We start from the raw sequence: 7,008 nt of genomic DNA, 5'->3' as shown, positions 1-7,008 counted from the left end.
CTAGAGAGTCAAAAATACGGGAGAACTCTGTTCAGACCCTAACACTGTCTGGTTCGTCACCTCTGACATGAGGAACTTGCCTGTAAACCATGGGTCTAGGGTACCAAGGACAGTTTCAAGGAGACAAGAGAGACACCTGATTGACTTCAGAAAATGACAGTGTAGCTATCATTCACTGGGGCTGATGAGGATATGTGTCATAATGTTCCAGGAGCTTTTAAAATCCAATTTCATCTTTCAGCAAAGTGCAGTTGATAATGCTTGTCATGTTCCTAGTTTATGAATTTGTTGTAGGGATTCTTAAAAAATCATTGAATGTAATTTATATCTTTCTCTAAAGACAAGAGGGATCCTTCTGAAATTAATAGGGTATAACTTATTAACTGACAGGACAACTTTTCTAGAAACAACTGAATTTCAACCACATGGTAAAGCTATATATATATATATATATATATATATATATATATATATATATATATATATATATATATATATAATGCATATTTAACATATAATAGTTACATGTATGTATATGTATATATTTAAATATTTGTCTTGGCCACAGTTGCATAGCACATATATAATTGATTGGAATTTTTTGATATACTGATTCAAATAATTACCTCAATTACCTGCTATTGTTTTCTCATTCCTTTTTCCTAAAGATTGGGAGAACTTCAAACACTAACATAACCATCTTTCAATCATTCATGAGAAAATATTAACAATGTGAGACTCTGCTTTACTTTCAGGTCTTTGACATTGTCATTAACTAGAAGAATCAATAGAATCATTTGTCTGCTGCATTTGTATCTGTGCCTTTTTCGTATCATTTTTGAACAGAATCTCTCAACAGCACCTCCTCCCTTCTGAAACTAGTAAATGGGTGTCTGCCTCACATGGTTTGCATGTCTCTAAAACATGATGCCACCAAAGTCCAGTGTGAACCAGGAAACCAAAATAACAGCCAAGGTAATTGTCAGATAAAGTGACAAGATTGTTCTGTACAGACTCTTAAATCTTCACTTTTCAATGAAAATTACAATAATCAGGTCAAGCTCAAAACATGAATTAAAATGTTAGAACAGGGACAAGCAAGATGGCTCTGTGGATAAGGATACTTGTTGCCAATACTGAGGTATGAATGGTCCCTGAAAAAACAAGGCAGAAGGAATGAAACAGCACAAAAGTTGTCCTCTGACCTTCACACATTCACAGTCCCTGTCTGTCTGTCTGTCATCTATCCATCTATCCATCGAGCTATCATCTATTTATTGTCTATTTATCCATCCATCACCTATCATCTATATGTCATCATGAATCTACCATCTATCATCTCTCTTACCCACACACACAAACACAAATACAACAATTTAAAATAATAAAAGATGTCAAAACAATTGTATCTATGCAAATGATATCTCTCTTTAGGAAGATAATCCAAAATTGACCTGTAATAACTTGATATTAATAGAACATTTATTTTCTTTATCAGTTTAACTTGAAAAATGCTAAAAAATTTACTTCTGATTTGAAAGCCTTCTAAAAGAAGGAAATAATTAACAATCATTCTGTACTAATGCAGAACGGAATCGTCTAAATGCTTATATTACTCTTGTGACCTTTAAACTTGAAGGTTTTTCTGGTTTTCATAAAAAAATCCTGCCTTACTCAATTACCATAATGCTTTTTGGTAAGCAGTGCTGTGCTGAAATGAAAGATCTGTAATCACACAGCACTATTTCTAATATTGCAAGATGGAGATTTCACTCTGTGTTTGCAGAAGCAGATATGTATGTTTGCCTCTCGGAGCAAAAACTCTGAAGAATAAATGAATTTTCAGAATTGACAACTAAATGTTCTATCTGTCAGGACATGGGAACAAATTGTTGAAAACTGTGCGAGTCATTTCACAAAGTCTGTGCTAGAGGAGGAAAGACGGGAATGTGTTAATTATGCATGATGAATGACTTGACACTTCCTGGGTGTTGTACTGAAGATGAAGTTTTGAAAGGCTTTCCTGAGGGCTTGCTTCACACTTCTAATGCCTATGTGTTTCATCATCATTCAGCATTTTAAGTAATTCTAATAATGATGGAAGGAATGCACTATAATTTTTGACACATCAGAATGCACACACGTATACACAAACAGAGGTTGTTTAACAACAGGGACATGCTCTTGAGAAACACACTGTGGCATAATACTCTGTCCTGGGATTATCACAAAATAGACATGTACAACCGCCATGATCTATGGCAATGAGTCAACATGATCCTTTACCACAAGCAGGAGATGAGTCAACAGGATGCAAGACATAAAACCATTGCTAGGATAACAAAGCTTCCAGAGTTATAAGAAATGTTTTAATATAGACACTCTAAAATAATGATAAAGCATGTATGGGTATGTAAGTGAACACTGTAGTTGTCATCATTATCAGGTATGCTGTGCAGAGATACACATGCTGTACTTCCATGAGACTAGCAACACCGTGGTCTTGCTTGCACCTTATCAGCGCTTACGTGTGAGTAATGCTTTGCAGTACAACATTACAGTTGATAGAACATCAATAGGCAAACTGCACTTTCAGCTCCATTTAATCTTATGAGACCACCACAGTATTTGGACTGTCATGGATCAAAACATTGTCACACAGCATAACTGCATTTATATATTCAATTGCTCTCAACATCCAAAAACTTAGCCTCTGGGTTCTCCAAGACAACTGCATTCTCTCTATTTGGTTGTCTACCTGTGACAACCTAATGGTTCTATTTCTCTTTCATGTTTCAGATAGCAGCTTTTATCTTGTCAGTGCTTGATACAACATTCAAAACAACAAGAACAACCCACTGTAGCAGTGTTAATTTATACCGAAAGGTTAGGATTACCTACAAGAGGGTAAAGGAAAAGCCAATAACCTCAAATTTAAAGTAACACTCTTCTCAAAGCCTATTTCCAAACATCATCTTCAAATGAACTTTTTTAATGTTTTTGGTAGTGCACCATTAAAATATAATTACAAATACATGTACATGTGCTTTCTCTGAAGCTTTAAATTAAAACCATCCTAGAATTTTCTTAAATAATCATACAAACTAGGTATTTATAACAATAAGTTAAAAGAACAGCTCTAAAACCTCCACATCTTAACCCATCCCATTCTCCCTCCTTCCACTTAAATACAGAAAGTTTTAAAAATGCAATGCCAGGCCTACTGAGATAAGCTGAGAGAGTAACTCAGCTTTCTGCCAAGCTTGATGACCTGAGTCTAATCCCAGGGACACATATGACTGCAAGTTGCCCTCTAACCTCTACAGGTGTGCCATGACACACATAGCCTGCACTCACTGACTTTTATAAATGTTATAAAGAAGTAAAGATGTAATTTTGTCTCATATCCAAGTAAGCACATTGTAATTATAGTGGTGGTAGGCTAGCAGCTGACAGAAAACAAGCAATCATTTTACATCCTTGTGGGTAATGTGTGTTTCCTTCTAGATTCTTGAAAATAATTCACTCACAAAGGAGAATAAGATTTTTAGGATCCGACTTCTCATTCTTTTGTGTGTAGCAAAGTTAGTTGTCCTGTGCAGCTCTATGCTGAGATATACTTAATAAAAACATAATATTGAGATTTCATCCCTTTTGATGATCTGCCCAGTATTTCAACCTGGACAATTGATTCCACACAAACCATCCATCATCACTCTGAGAGAGAGTAGCTTCAGGAACTATTCAGGAACTCACTACACCAGTCATAAAGCACCAGTGTTGGCACTGTGATAGACAACCTCTCTGTGGCTGTCCAACACTCTTGTACTGGTCTGAGAGCAAGCCTGCTGTCTTTCTCTACTGTGCATCTATAGGATCTAGCATGGTGCCTGGTGGACTTGGCACACAGCAGTTTCGTTGAACCTCATGCTATTGCATTTGCAACAAATGAGTGTGAGCTACTGTTTGTAGCATCTATTAAAGATGGCCACTGCCACATGTTTAAAGCCTTCAACACGCAAACACGCAAGATTGTTTGCAATGTGAGTAACGTACCAGTCTGCATGAGAAGGTTTTCATTGGCATAAGCTAGAATAATAATTTCTGCTTCTCCAGACTGGATCCTATAGAACTGTGAGTTCCACACCCCAGAGAAGGGAAGAAGAAAGGCAGAGCTCAGTCCAGTGCACAGTGGAGCAGGATACACTGCCAAACATAGTATCTGAGCTGTCAAACAAAACAAACAAACTGACCTCTGGGTCTGTCCCTCTCCTTTTTCTGCTAAGGAGCTATGTCAGGGTAGTGAGTGTTGATTTAAAATGTCCTCACTCTCATCCTTCCTACCTATTGGAACTTAAACTTTGGATCTCTACATGGACTCTCTCTCTCTCTCTCTCTCTCTCTCTCTCTCTCTCTCTCTCTCTCTCTATCTATCTATCTATCTATCTCTCTATCTCTCCCCCTCTCTCTCTCTATCTCTCTCTCCCTCTCTCTCTCTCTTCTCTCCTCTCCTCTCCTTCTCTCTCTCTTTGTCTCTCTCACTCACTCTCTCTGTGTGTCTCTGTCTCTGTCTCTTTCTCTCTTCTCTCTCTTTGTATCTCTCACTCACTCTCTGTGTGTCTCTGTCTCTGTCTCTTTCTCTCTCCTTCTCTCTCTGTCTCTCTCTCATTCCCTCTCACTGTCTCTCATTCCCTCTCTCTGTCTCTCTCTGTCTCTCTCTCTCCTTCTTTCTCTGTCTCTCTCTGTCTCTCTCATTTCCTCTCTCTGTGTATCTCTGTCTCTGTCTCTCTCTGTGTGTCTCTTTCTGTGTCTCTCTGGCTCTCTCTGTGTCTCTCATTCTCTCTCTCTCATAAACACACAATTTCATCAGTGGAAAATGGAGAACTGTGCACATTCTTGAGATGCACATCTTATGATATAGATCAAGACCTCAAATTTCAGTCATGTCCAGTATTCTACTTGAATAAGTTGAACTTGCATCAGTAGCTCAGCAGGCTCAAAGTCTGCCAGGGATGGGTATTTAACCATGTCTCAAGATCTGCATCAAATGCCTTACCTCAAGCATTTTAAAAATCTGCAGAGACATCCATGATGTAGATGCTGATGCTGCCTCCCAACTGCAACCCAAAACTTTCAGAGCATCTTGCCAAAGCATACACAGGCAGGGAGGGAGCCAGGATCCCAATGCAGTTCACTTTAAGCTCTCAAATGGCTGGCTTTAAGATCTACATACCCAAATTAAGATATTTCCTTTAAAGCACTGAAAGGCCATCCTCTGAAGAATGTTCTTTTGGTTTATTTCTTAATCAGTTTGCTATATTAATATTCCCTGTATCTTTGCCTATAAATAAACAATTCTATGTTGCTAATGAGTATGCACTGACTTTAAAAATCAGTTAGTCATTTATATCAAGAACATAATTAGTAAGATCAGTTCACTAGTATCACAGTCCTGAGCATTTGCCAATACATAATGCTGGTGCCTATGCTGCTGCAGCCTTGGAAAGCTTTGAGGTACATCACAGTGCTCCCTCACCACCTAGAGGCTGGGATCTGCATCGAAGCAGTGTCTGGGTTTTGCTACTAGGAAAAGAGAAGCCTCTGAAATCTGAAACCAGAAACCCATTTTGGCCCTTCTGCACTGCTCTGTTCTGGGTCTTATCTTCTTTTCTCTTTTAAAAGTAAGGGACTTTCCTCATAAACCTTCAAACCTAATACTAACAAAGGCCAACTTCATTCAATAAAATATGATGCTGATATTTTTATTCTAAAGAGACTTTGAGACTAAAGGTTTTATATATATATATAAACCCTATCTATCTAACCCTAACCCTAACCTAACCCTAACCCTAACCCTAACCCTAACCCTAACCCTAACCCTAACCCTAACCCTAACCCTAACCCTAACAACCCTAACCCTAACCCTAACCCTAACCCTAACCCTAACCCTAACCCTAACCCTAACCCTAACCCTAACCCTAACCCTAACCCTAACCAACCCTAACCCTAACCCTAACCCTAACCCTAACCCTAACCCTAACCCTATATATATATAGATATATAGACATATATATATATATATATATATATATATATATATATATATATATATATATATATATATATATATATATATCCCTAAAGATCTACTGTTGGCATTTTGGCACATTCTATATACTACACAGTAATCAAATACTGTATTGTGTGAGCAGTAAATCAGCTCTCCTTAAATTTGTCCAGCAATCAAATATTCGTTATATACATTGCTAGATGTTCTCAAATAGCATTTAAAAATTAAGTAAATCAGCAGAAGCTAACTTCCTAATATTTGCCTTATGAGAAAAATGGAGGATGCTTGCAGCTAACCATCAGACTAGAGAAAGGATTGAAGGAGCTGACAGGGTCTGCAACCCCATGGGAAGAACAAAATGATCAACTAACCAAACCCACCACAGCTCCCAGGGACTAAAACATCAACCAATAAGTTTGCATGGAAAGACCCCTGGCCCCAGGTGCATATGCAGCAGAGGATAGCCTTCTCTGGCATCAATGGGAGGACTGGCCTTTGGTTCCCAGTGTAGGGAAATGCCAATGTGCTGAGGTGGGAGAGGGTAGTCAGAGAGGGAGCACCCTCATGGAGGCAATGGGAGGGGAAGGGGGATAGGTCTTTGGGGAAGGGGGTAACATCTGAGATTTAAATGCAGAGAATATGCAATTTACAAAAAAGAAAATGTAGAGGAAGTTTTTCTAGAGTACTTTCATTCTAACTGATTGCTCATAATAATAATGATAGGGCAACTGTCTCTGTTTACCTGTGTTATTTCTAACATAAAAACAATTTGAAAGTTATTAGAACCATTATTTGAGGAACAAAGAAAATGAGACTCAGATAAATGATAAAACATTGCATGTGGTGGTTGATAAAACTGGTACTCAAAAATAGACTCAAAAAATGTGTTCTCTTTCACCGAATCATTCTTTTGAACTAATGAAGAGCTATTAATTGTA

This window comes from Micromys minutus, assembly GCF_963924665.1.
Source record: "Micromys minutus genome assembly, chromosome: 23".
NCBI classification, from domain to species: Eukaryota; Metazoa; Chordata; class Mammalia; order Rodentia; family Muridae; genus Micromys; species Micromys minutus.
Note: the sequence above shows the minus strand (reverse complement) of the source record.